The 12,971-nt window shown below is 49.1% G+C and overlaps 1 long non-coding RNA gene across 4 annotated transcripts in view; it reads right to left on the bottom strand.

The window, feature by feature from the left end:
* Positions 1–1,650: 1,650 nt before the first annotated feature.
* LOC102373052 overlaps positions 1,651–12,971 on the bottom strand; it is a 37,985-nt gene continuing 26,664 nt past the window's right edge. For 2 of the 4 annotated variants that reach the window (XR_323405.3, XR_001357748.2), the window contains exon 4: positions 1,657–1,777. This is a non-coding gene — a long non-coding RNA (uncharacterized LOC102373052). Of the gene's footprint in view, positions 1,778–12,971 lie in introns of all 4 variants that reach the window. The other 2 variants (XR_323406.3, XR_323404.3) reach the window with 2 other exon arrangements.

Below are 12,971 nucleotides of genomic sequence, written 5' to 3'. Positions count from 1 at the left end.
GAGTGCCTCTAAAGAGATCTGACTTGCGGCTAGCTGATCGATAGACTGATCACCTATCGATCTTTCTTCCCGTCGCTGAGCGCAATCCCAGACGTACCCTTTTCCCGCCGGCTTGATTTGCGGATAGATTAACTGGCTTGGGCCCCGCCAGCTGGAACAACTCACGTGGTTGTTCAGACAACCGGACCATCTGCGTCGCAACTACAGGCGGCGTAAGTAAACGTTTTTGCAACCATTAAACCTTGTCTGGCTCTCCATTCACCAGCCCGCCCTGACGAACGAGCAATTTCTAAATCACCTCGAGTCGGCTCTGGCCGTCCGAGACACCACCCAAGTTGGAGAACTCCACATACATCTCGTGGAGAGCTCTGAGCACACTGTGGAGCCTAGCAAACTCCGCATGTGTCTTAGAGAAGAATTTAGGGGCCTGATCAACCTCTAATCGCTCCCCGTCACCGACCTAGACCTAGACGTAACCTGACAACTGCCAGCTCAACACATTTGCAGACCGACCAAACGAACTTTATAATTTCTGCCCGACCCAAGTTTTGTTTACAACTGTAATTGAAGCAAGCTTCTGACCTGCACTGTACGAGCAGTGTAAGTAAACAATCTTTTTGTTCAATCAAAACGCTTGAGTACCTGATTCCACTCCAAGCGTCACAAGTACCCGCCCGCCGACTAGGGCTCCTAAGGCCCTGAACCCCGCGCCGCGGCTCTCGGCGGCGACAACTTACAGCAGTGCCTGATTCACTATTAGCATAAATAATGACTGTGGAATTCATACAAGGTATAAAACCAAAAAGTGTCTTTACTTGCAGAACTATTTTCATTGCTCAATTTCAAAACATCCAACAGAACATAAATAATGAGCCTTTACTTTGTCCCTATCTGATTGCAGTAGAGATAAGTAATGAAAAGGCCATATAGTCTAAATTACCATAGTGGTCTCTCTTCATTTAAGTGTTTTTATATTATGATTACCTTAAATAATAGATCTGGCTTAAAGTTTCACTATATAACATGCTTTTGCAACAAGATACCATCTAGATAAAATGCAAGAATGAAGTATAAGCATTCCACACACACTTCTGGTTTTTGGTTTTTTAAATAAAGGCTCTCTTTCCAGATGTAAAACTGAAACCAAAAAAACCCCAAAATATTAACAGCATAGATTTAAAATATCAAAACTTAAAATAAGTAGTCTATATTCTTTGTAACATTACCCAGAGAAATAATCTGGACTACAAACACCTTTATATACCTAATCTGTGTACCCATCTTTCTGAAATGTAGGTGGGAACAACCATGAGGGGAACAAGCAAATCTACTACAGAAAGTCCAAAACAGAAAAGGAACTTGGATGAATTTCTTGTCACTGCTGACTGGTCTAGAGCCAGGTCACTCAATAGCACAGGATTTCCACGCTGACAAGGGAAGGAGAAGAGTATACCATAAAAAATGGTTTTGCCCTCCTTTATTCCCACCTTCCAGACCAGGCACAAATCCAAAAAACTGTTGAACTGTACTAAAATGCTTTACCTCAGAAGAGCTTGTAATGAGTTAGCCAAGCATTTATTGTCACTGCTTGACGCACTTGGTTCAACAGCAACCGAGAGTGGGGCCCCAAACCTGAAAGCTGTTCCATTCAGGCCAAGCATGCTGTGGTGTCCCACTGTCGTCAGCATAGGTCTGCTCACATGGAATAGTTTGAAGGATCAGTCTGAATCATCCATACAAATCCACTGAGGGTTTGGTGTGTTCTTTTTTTCAATTTCTTTGAACAAAATTAAAAAGTGTCCATTAGCAAATTTACTCAAATCTAAGAAGATTTTTTTCCTGCTCAATCAGCAAGTGGGGGAAAGCCCCTGATCTTACATTTGCGTACAAAGCAGGGGTGGGGGGAGCAGGCAGCTGCTGTGGCTCTGAGCCCAGGTCAGAGCCAGAGTCAGACCCATAGCAGCCTTCTGCCCCTGTCTCCACTTGCCCGCCCCCGCCAAACCATCAGGCACACCTCGGCTCTGGCTTGGGCTAGACTCCTCCCAGGAACAGAGCACATGCAAATTCCATCCCCTGCCTGGCCAAACAGCAATGCTGCCACTGCTGCATGGCCTGGCAAGGGCTCAGCTTCCACATGCTGTAGTCCAGCCAGGGAACAAAACAAGGGTAAGCAATTATTTCAGCCGGAGGGCTGTTTAATGAGTTTGGGCAAGCTCAAGGGCTGCAATGGTAGCCCCGCCCACTGACAGGTGCCCCATGCCCTGGTCACCATCTTGGGACTGGAACTCCCACCCCCTAACCCCTGACCTTGGCCACTGGAAGTCCTTCCCCTTGATAAGCACCCCTTGTTTCAGGGGCACCTGGCTGGACCCCTAGGGACAGAGGTGGGGCTGGAAGCCATGTCCAGCAGAGATCCCTTGAGCTCTTACTATGCATTTTCTACTTCAGGAACAGCTTTGTGTTCTGAAAAAAGTATTTTATCTAACCAAGGGCATACAGTAGGTTGTTTAGGCTGGGGGAGATTGCTTGTTGCGTAGTTGCTGATTGCTGGCCTCGCTAGAAGGAATACTGTATCAACAAAGTTCCGGAGCTGGAAGGGGGGTTACTTGGGGGGGAGCTGGAAGGGGGGTTACTTGCTGGGCTTGCTACACATCTCATCACATCAGCAGGTTTAACCTGTTACGTAGCTATATAAGGCAGACGCCCACTGGGGTGGGGGTGCTTGCTTTGCGAACGATTGCCAAGCACCATTTTCTGCGCAGGAAATAAAGGTTAAGTTGGATCCTTCACCCCTGTGTGTTTATTGGCACAAGCGCACCGGGCACGAACTCTCTGTCCTTTGGGGACAACACCCTTGCCCCTAGAAGTACTCCTTTTGGGATGAGGGTTGCCATTTTAGAACTGGAAAAAAAAAATCATATACTAAAATTTGAACATCTACTGTAACATTTTAATATTATTTCAAAAAATATTTTGTCCTGATTTGTGTGGGGTTGCATAATGTATATAGAGGTGATTGCATAATAGCTCAAAAATAAAGTTTTACTCTTGTATATTGTATGGGGGAGTGTGGGGGTTGGGGGGGGAGTGTGTATATGGTGGGGTGTGGAGTGTGTGTGGCTGGGTGTGGGGGGACTTGTAAGGGGGTGTGGTTGCATGTGGGGGGTGTAGGGTATGTGTATATGTGGGAAGGTTGTGGAGATGGGTGTGGGCAAGGTTTAGATGCAAGTGTGTGTAGGGTATGAGGGAGGGAGGGGGTGTGGGGACCTTCCCACACCCCCCCAATGATGCACAGCACCCCCACCAGCAGTGACAGCCGCAGCAGGAGGTGGGCCCTCAGGGTGCTCATGGCCTGCACAGGCATTAGTATCAGGTGGGGAGCCCTGCTCCCTGCTTTTCAGCAGAATCCCATGAGCTGCATGTGGCAGCAGGAAGCAGGAAATGCTGCTGGCTCCATTGAGCAGGGCTTCCCCCTATGGTACACAGGTCCCAGAAGCTGCACATGAATCCTGCATGATAGGGCCAGGCTGGCTTGGCCCACTCCTTGCCACCATGTGCAACTCCTGGAACTGGCTAGAGCTGGGCACTGTCCAGTGAGTGTGCCTGTGCAGGCCATGAGCATGCCAAGGGCCCATCATCTGTTGCTGGTGATGGCAGGGGTTGTGTGCCATGGAGAAGAGGTATGTGGGGGGTCCCCGTACCCCACAAACGCCACACATACACACACATCCACGCCCTGTCCACCCAAGCTCCATGTTCCTGCTGCCTCACTGGGAGCAGGGCCCCAGGCTCTGCACTCCTGCCAGCCCCAGGAGCAAGCACAGCAGCAGGGACATGAAGAGGTGAAATGGTGTCATCCTCAGCAACAGGAAATGCCTGGGGTCACCCCAGAGTCCTTTTATATTTCAATTTTCTTCTGGGAACAGACTCCCCTTCACTCACCTGCCACATCTTGATGTTTCTTTGGTTCTCAAAGAGGAGGCTGCCCCAGGGCTTCCCAGATATGGTCTATGTACACAAACACCTGAAGGTAATGAGCTTCTGCCTTAAGGGCTATTTGCACAACTCCAACCTCTCCTTATCATGCCCTATGCCTTGCAGGTGTCATTTGCATCTTCTGCTCACTCGGTTGGGGTCTCAGCCAATGCAGCTTCTACCCCTTTTTATATAGCTAAGCCATCCAGCTCAGACCCACTATGTTGGACCCAGCTTTGACTCTGGGCCATCTGGCCCCTAAAGTTGCACACTTATAGTGCCAAGCTCTCTGGCCCCTGAAGCTGCACCCCTGCAGGCATTAATGAGGCCTCCACCTGCCCTACAGCCTCAGCCACAAACCACCAGATTAAACTTCAACATAAACACTAAGCCCCTGGGCTACAACAAAGCAAAAAAAATAATAGAGGCAATCAGCCTGCATACCCCTGGCTCCATGACCCTGGATCACTCAGCCAGGTGCTCTCACTGACAGAGCTGATTCACAGTTTCTTGGAGTCTTCAGGAGTCCTCTCTCAGTCACAGCTTGGATTGGCCACTCTCTAGCCCAACCAGCTCAGCTCAAAGGCTTATATACCCCTGGCCTGAACTCCCACACTGTCATGTGACTGTGCCAGTCAGCTGACTGGCCTGCAGGGATACCCTTTAACCCATGCTCTGCTGGTCTTAAAGAGGATGCTCTGCTTCTTAGTAACAGGGCTAGGGTTCCCTGTTACGGGAGGAGTTGCTGGAGGCTGGGGAAGCTGAGCAGATTCCTTGGTGGCTGCAACAGTGGCAGCAATGAACCCACCCAGAACCTGTGGGTGCTGGCTGGAGCCAGGGCCCTCCTGTGCAGGAGGGTAGGAGCAAAGCACATGGGCTGGGTGGGGTGCCATTAATTAATGGGCGCCCATGGGCTGGAGGAAATAGAGGTTGAGCTGCATCTGACAGAAAGGGGGTGAGTGGAGGAGAAAGAGACTCTGGAGTGGAAACAGGGAGAGGCAGAGACTATGGGAGGGGAAGGAAGAGACTGAGACTGGGAAGCAGGGGAGGGAAGATGCAGAGACTTGTGAGGAGGTTGGGGTGGGGGTTGCAGGTGGCAGAGGGTCAGGAAGGCTGCAGGCGGAAGAAGTGGGGACAAGGCAAGGGGGCCACCTGATGCCTCCAGCCACTGCTTTCCCTGCTGTAGAAGTTGGAAGAAGCACAGCAAGGTAGAGGGTGAGGTACAAATTTAAAACAACCGTAGGGTACTTAGATTTTATACCTGGAAAATTATAACAAATTTATAACATTTCTATATATATAATCCAATTACTGGGGAGTTGTCTTAAATTCAGGGTCATTTTAGACTTGAGAAAATGTGGTAGTTTAAAATGCCATCCGCATATGGAGCAGACCTACTGTCAATAAGTAGTTCTATTTTAAATAATCTCACTGAAGTGAATGGGATTTAAGACTGTGTAAAACATGTTGGACAGTGCTAGGAAGCACTGCTGTGAAAACACTTCATACTAGGGCTGTGCAAAGCTTTGGTTGCTGATTCAATTTGGAGGAGATTTGGCCCAATTCGGTGGCCAAATCTCTGAATCCGAATTGAATCAGGACACCCATTAATCTCTCCAAATCGAATCAGAGGCTTCCAATTCAATTTGGAGAGATTTGAAGATTTTGCCATAGACACAACTTTATGTTTTTTCTATGTACGTCAAGGTACCAGGCACAACTCGTGAATGCTAAGATGGTGGGGTGGATGGAGTGTCCAACGGGAGTGCAGGGGGAGTCCCCTGCATGTTCAGCAGCAGACCCGGAACTGGACCAGAAGTACTTCCGATCCACTTCCGGATCCTCCACCAAGCGTGTGGGGACCCCCCCACCCCCGCTCCCACGCTTCCCCAGCTTGGTAATTGGCCACAGGGGGGCCCCGGGGGCCCCCCCCCCCCCCAGACCCAGGAGGCACCAGTTGTTGAGCCAGGGGCAGAAGGTCTGCCGCCAAGTGTGCGGGGAACCCCCCTGCACTCCTGTGGGACGCCCCATCCACCCCACCATCTCAGCATTCACAAGTCGTGCCTGATACCTCAAGGTATGTAGGAAAAACATATAAAGCTGTGTCTATGGCTGCATTGCTGATTCTCTGAATCAGAATTGAATCTTCAGATTCAGCCAAATTGAATCGGGACAGTGATCCAAATCAATAAATTGAATCACTGTCCCCTGAATCAGGCCGAATCCGAATCCAAATGGAATGCTGCCCACTTCTCACACCCCTGCTTCATACACACTTTCTTCCACTCTGCCCACGTACTGAAAAAAGTGTTATGTAGCTTCTTCTTGACATAAACCCAGCATTGCTTTCAGTTTCATGTGTATTCACTGGAGTATATTTCATCACAGCATCTCCCGAGCACTCTGACACACTATAGACATGCCCCAAAGGTTTTCAAAAGAGGACCCCATGGAGACTTACTCTGATGTGAAATAAGAACATTTGCCATATACTGTGCTTGTATGTTATGTACAGGTGTCCTCAAGTTCTATATAACTTGCTGTTAGATCACTGGAATGACTACACCTAAGTGACAGGACCCAACTATCAATTCTAAGGGAGCATTCATCTTAAATGCATTAATAGAAAAATGAATATGTCTAAAAGGAAGACAGTTCTGAATGAAAGTTGACCTTCCATTTTCAATAGACCTAGGAAAGTCTTGAGTCAGCTGTACGCAACCTGGAACAATTAATGTGCAATAGTTACTTAGAGAGTCACATCAATCATTATCTCATCAGCAGTCAGAAGACTTGTCACAGGCTGAAGGGGAAGAAAATGTTATATCGCATTCTCACTCTGCAGTACTGGCTCTTCTTCCAAGCTACATTATAAAGTCACTGGTATGTGACCTGCAGCACAAATAAACAAGTGGTGACCAACTGACATCAGTATTCATGAATCACAAAAGTGTTTAATTTTATAGACTCTTACTCTGGTTCTAAAAGAGCTGTGCTTGGAACCAACAAAAGGCACCTATTCATATCCTCATTCCACAAGCAGCTGGGGACCATAGAAGCACAAACATAGTCTACAACAGCCCTGCAGACTGTTGCTTTTTTGTTATATCTCCCAGCAAAATTATCCAGCAAAAAAGAATAGTTGGAGGTGTATTCCAGGCACATCTCTTGCCTCGTCTGACCCCCCACAAGTCAGATGCCTGCACTGAAGACCAGATGAGGCCCACATAACGATATGCCTACAGGCAACGTGGAGACTTTTTTAAAAAGCCCAGAGTAAATATACATTACAAATAAAAAAAAGACACTAAGGTCTTGTGCCCACATGCAGGGGCATGTGCTTGCAGCAGCAAAAAAAGCAGCAGAACAAATTTGCCACTACTTTTTGCCATTGCACATGCCCCTGCACATGGACTTTAACATGGGGCAAAATGCCCTGCTTCAGGAAAACTGCTGTTTCCCTGCTCCTCCCAGCTCCCAGCATGCTGAAGGAGCTGTGGCAGAACTAGAGGAGAGGAGACACTGGCTGCCAGCCAGAGCATCTCCTGGGAAGACCGAACCTTCGTGTCTGCCAGTGTATGCTCCTGTGGCATGTGCCATGCCATGTTTTATGGGGGAGGGTGCTATTGGGGGATTTCCCAGTAGCAAATTTTGCCCCCATGCTGCAAATTTGCAGTGTGAGGCACATTTTAATGTGGCAGGCATGGAGTTTATGGTGCCACAAAAAGGTATATGGCGCCACAAACTGCACATGCCTGCACGTCTGGATCCAGCATAAGCGGTCCAAAAAAACTATTCTGTTCAATGGCACAATAAAGGAGGCTATTAGAGGCAAAAAGAAATTCACAAAATGGAAGTCATACCCAAATGAGAAAGGTACACAAACTCTGGCAGATTAAATGTAAAACCATAATAACATAGGTCAAAAAAGAATCTGAGGAGCATCTGGTTAAAGACTTAAAAACAATTATTTTTAGCTTTTAAGCACATCAGAAGCCTGCCAGAGAGTAAGTGGGGCTATTAGATGACCAGGATGTAAAAGATGCACTCAGAACTAAATAAATGTTTTGAATTTACTACAGAGGAGTTGGCAGGGTTCCCATACCAGATCCATTATTTTTAGGGGATAAATCTAAAGACCAGGCTCAAATTGATGTGACAATACATACGGTTTAGAGCGGTGGTTCTCAACTTTTATGGACTCAAGGCACGCCTCACTAAACCCAGGGCATCCCTTGGAAAATGTAAGCTCCTAGTTTTTGCTTGATTTTTTACTACATACAGCGAATAATATAGCAATTCTTCTGTTGCAAAGAACTCAGAAACCACAACAGGTCAGAATGTTTTTAGCACTATGGATTCCTATTTGAAATGGGAGGCTGAATCCAGATAAGCACGTCTGTGCGGTATGTGGCGCTGCAGACTCATCTGTGGTGCCACACACCGTACATTCAGGTGTTCTCCATGCTGCAAGGTAGCAGTATAGTGGGGAGGTTGACGCCAGGAGATCCTGGAGTCAAAAAAACCCATGCAAAAAAAACCAAAAAACAGGGTGGCACACATGGGGGCAGGGCATGACACCCAAAACCAGAGCCTGGCTGACCTCTGGCTGCTGGCCAGGCTCCAAGTGGCAGGGCTGCTGCAACTGCAGCTCCTAGACACCCCGTGGTCCCCAGGTAAGGCTGCTAAGGCCAGTATAGTTGCTGGCCGCAGCATCCCCTACCCCACCTGGAGTAACTTTCCATGTGCCAGAGGGCACGTGGCACGGGCATTCCCTAGGGACAAGTAGAAGCAGTACAAGGTGTGCCACTGCTTCTTGTCCCCAGGAAAACAAATGTCCATGCTCGTGGAGGGTACTTTTGATACTGTTGGCACACAGCTTGGTACTCAGAGTACATTTCTGGGGCATGGGACATATAGGTTCAAATCCCCTCTGGCTAGATAGGCTTAGAACCTGGGTCTCCTGTTCTCTATTCCTATAGAGCCTACATACAGGAGCTACTGTTTAGATTCTTTAGGCTCTTCCAACTTAACTTTGTTCACTTGAGTAAGTCAACACAATTACAGAAATGTAAAACCATCTGGGCCTGGTTACATATTAATTATGGATGGATTGTCCACATATTAACACTTGAAACTAGTTTTAAGCACACTTTAGGCAGCTTAAAGTTATGCCACTTCAGGTTTATCTCTGATCCATATTACCCAACTCATGTTCTATTAATATGTGGCCACTGTCCACAGATCCACTCCCCACAGATAAACTGCCCAGATTGTAATCCTGCAGCACCCAAGGATGTAGTGTCTCCTCTCCAACCCTCTGTGGACAAACTTCCCACCCCCTGAACTCCAGTGCCCAGGGAACAGTCCTGGCATCAAGTCACCTCCCCTGCTTGTCAGCCCACTAGTGGCAAGTCAGAGATGTGCAAGACAGGGACAGTCAGAGAAGGCTTTTAGCTCAAAAAATCACAAGTGTCCTTAGCTGCAGGGAGGGAAGATCAGTATGGGACAAGGTAACAGAGTCTTTTTTCACTTAGGGCCTTGTTACATGTTGTACTTTGAGCTGCTGAAATGTTGATCAGTGTTAGTACTAGCTCAATTTTGGAGCAGTCACACCTTAAGGCTAAAAACTAGGGCTGTCAATTAATCATGGTTAATGCACACAATTCATGCGTTAATCATGTTCACATTAATTTTTTTTACACAATCATTGTAAACATCTCTGCTGCTGTCACTGCTGCCTCTGGGCCACCCAGCAGGGCAGAGGTGCCAGTGCAGAGGACCACAGGGCAGCCCAGGCACGAGCTCCAGACTGCTTCAGTGGGGGAGAGGGGTGCGCACAGACACAAATGAGCACACCCGCAGCCTGCACGTGGCCAGGAATGCAGATTGGCCACATGTAGAGTACCTCCCAGCAGGTAAGTCTGTGGGGGAGAAGGGGCATGGGGAAGGGAAGGTGTTGTGGGGCAGATTGAGGCCCACATGGTGAGAGAGGGAGTGAGGCAGGGGCAGAGGTGAATGGGGCACTGGAGCTGGGGTGGGTCGCAGGATGGAGAAGCACATGCCCTCCAGATTTCTGCACAGGGCAGAGGCAGGCTGAGGCTCTCTGTGCCCTACTGCCTTTGACCCAGGAGCCACACACTGGCCAAGCCACGCATCCCCTTCCCACCTGGTGACAGGAGGCACAGCATGGCATCGCACAGCTCCCGGGGCAATGGCAGCAGGGCACACAGCCCTAAGCCCACAGCCTGCTTCTGCCCTGCACTCAAATATGTGGGACACATGCCTCCCATGCCTCCCCTTGGGGGCGGGGGGTGCAGCAGAGGGAGCTGCGCCCTCTCCCTGCATCTGGACCATGACTCTGGCCCACAACTCACTCCAGGCCCTTTCACCCCAGCCCCTGCCCCACTGTATCCCTCACCATGGAGGCCTCAATCTGCACTCCCTGCCCCTTCACTTCCCCATGCCCCTTCCCCTCCACAGACTTAACTGTTGTCAGTGTGTGTGAGTGCATGTGTGTGTTCGTCATTGTTTCTGTGTGCGTGATACCCCTCACTCTTGACCCACAGTACCCCGCATCCTGCCAGGGAATGCAGGAACCCCCTTCTACAGGCTCCAAACCCTGCATGCACACCCACAGCCCCCCCCACACCTTTAGTAGTTCCCACACACACCCCACACCTACCCCAACCATACAAAATACCAGCATAATGTTGCATTCTTTGCATAATCTTGAGTTTTTAGCTGCGTGAGTAAAATCATGATTAATTGAGACTTTTTTTTTTTAATCATGCAACTACTTGCAGTCAAATTCTTTAATTGTTTGACAGCCCTACTAAAATCCTTCTCTGACCTGACCTTTCTGGGGGTGTTTTACTAGAGCCTTGTTGGAGACAAAGAAACCAATAGAATTCCTGAAAAACATTTTGTGCATTTTTCCACCAGAGGAAAGACAACAGGGTTCATGCAGGAACAACTAGATTTCACAGATTCATAGATTTATAGATACTAGGGTCGGAAGGGACCTCAACTGATCATTGAGTCCGGCCCCCTGCCTAGGCAGGAAGGAGTGCTGGGGTCAGATGACCCTAGCCAGAAGCCTATCCAGCCTTCTCTTAAAGGCCCCTAAGGTAAAGGAGAGCACCATCTCCCTTGGAAGCCCATTCCAAATTTTGGCCACCCTTACCGTGAAGAAGTTTTTCCTGATATCTAGCCTAAATCTGCTCTCTGTCAGTTTGTGACATTGTTCCTTGTTACCCCAAGAGGGGCCCTGGTGAACAGAACATCTCCGATCCCTTGCTGCATCCCCCTAATTAATTTGTAGGCTGCCACAAGATCACCTCTCAGCCTTCTCTTGTGGAGGCTGAAGAGGTCCAGGTCCCTCAGTCTCTCCTCATAGGGCTTGTCCTGTAAGCCCTTAACCATATGAGTGGCCCTCCTCTGGACCCTCTTGAGTCTATCAACATCCTTATTGAAGTACGGTTCCCAAATTTGGATGCAGTACTCCAACTGCAGTCTGACCAATGCCACATAGAAGGGAAGTATCACCATTTGGTTCTATTTGTCATGCATCTGCTGATGCACAATAAAGTGCAGTTAACCTTGCTGATGATTTCATCACACTGACGACTCATGTTCATCTTGGAGTCCACCATGACTCCAAGATCACTTTCCACTTCTGTGCTACTGAGAGGGTCACTTCCCAGCCAGTAGTCGTGCTGGATATTTTTGTGCCCTAGGTACAGCACTCTGCACTTGTCCTTGTACTGCACCCTGTTGTGTACTGCCAACTTTTCTAACCTATCCAGGTCTGCCTGCAATCGTTCCCTACCCTCCGGAGTGTGCACTTCACCCCACAATATAGTATCATCCACAAACTTGGACAGAATACACTTCACACCCACATCCAAGTCACTGATGAAGATTGTCCCGGGGTGACAGAGAAGAGGGATCGGGAAGCCCCGCCCTAGAGGCACGGCATGGAAAAGAATAGTGAAATAAAAAAGAGAGCACAAAAAACCCACTTACCTGCAGGGGAATCAAGGTCAGAAGCACAAGGAGAAGAGCCCATGCGGTTCACAAGCCATGCTGTTGTACAATTAAAGTCGGCGGGTGACATCACGGAGACACACTGGCCAGTGGGGATAAAAGTGGCTGCCGGCAGCGAGGCGGGAAGAGCGAGTGAGGAGGCAGAGGTTCTCCGTGCCGGCAACGGGCAGAGCCGGAACGAACAGGGAATGCCTGGATGACAGGCAGCAACTGGGGCAACAAGACTGCCTCATACTGAGGGGACCGAGGCAGGACCCCAGGAAGGGAGGAATGTCGGGGGTGACTTTCCCCTCGTGCCTTCAAAGAGGTTCGGTGGCGGAGGTTCCAGACAACGGAACGACCAGTGCGGTGACCCAGAAGAACAGGTTGAGACCCATCTCAGGGAAGCAGAAGATTTTCCACTCAAGCGCTCCCAGGTACCAGGTCAGGGAGCTGGGCTGGGAGCGAGATGGGGAGAGATACCCCACAGGACCAGCGTCAGGGAAGTACTGCTAAGCATAGGCAGGAGTGTGGGAAGAACAAGCCGGTAGGACACCAGATGGGAAGACCCTTTTGGGGTTCCTTTTTTTTTTTTTTCTTCTTCTCTTCGTTTCGTTTCTATACCCCTGCTTGACAGGGGAACCCGTGCCAATCCCAGGAATAGAGCCAATAGGCTCAAAGGGGCCTCGGGCATAGGGCTGGAAATAACCAAAGGTCCTACCCCAAGGAGGAGAGAGGAACACAATTAGGCACAAGGAACATCCACTGAAGGGAGGCAGCTGTGTTAAGACCTGGCGCCCTGCCAGAGGTTGGCGTAAGGTTGGGGTGCAGGGGAGGTGGAGCCCCACAAACATCCTGTGAGTGGAGTGGTCATCCTTGAGGGGACCTTCAAGGCTATCCCCCCCGCATAGATTCCTAGATGCTAGGGTTGGAAGGGACCTCAATAGATTGAGTCCAACCCCCCGCAT

This window comes from Alligator sinensis, unplaced genomic scaffold (genome assembly GCF_000455745.1).
Source record: "Alligator sinensis unplaced genomic scaffold, ASM45574v1 scaffold221_1, whole genome shotgun sequence".
Classification (NCBI taxonomy): Eukaryota; Metazoa; Chordata; order Crocodylia; family Alligatoridae; genus Alligator; species Alligator sinensis.
Note: the sequence above shows the minus strand (reverse complement) of the source record. Positions and strands in the feature narration are given on the sequence as shown.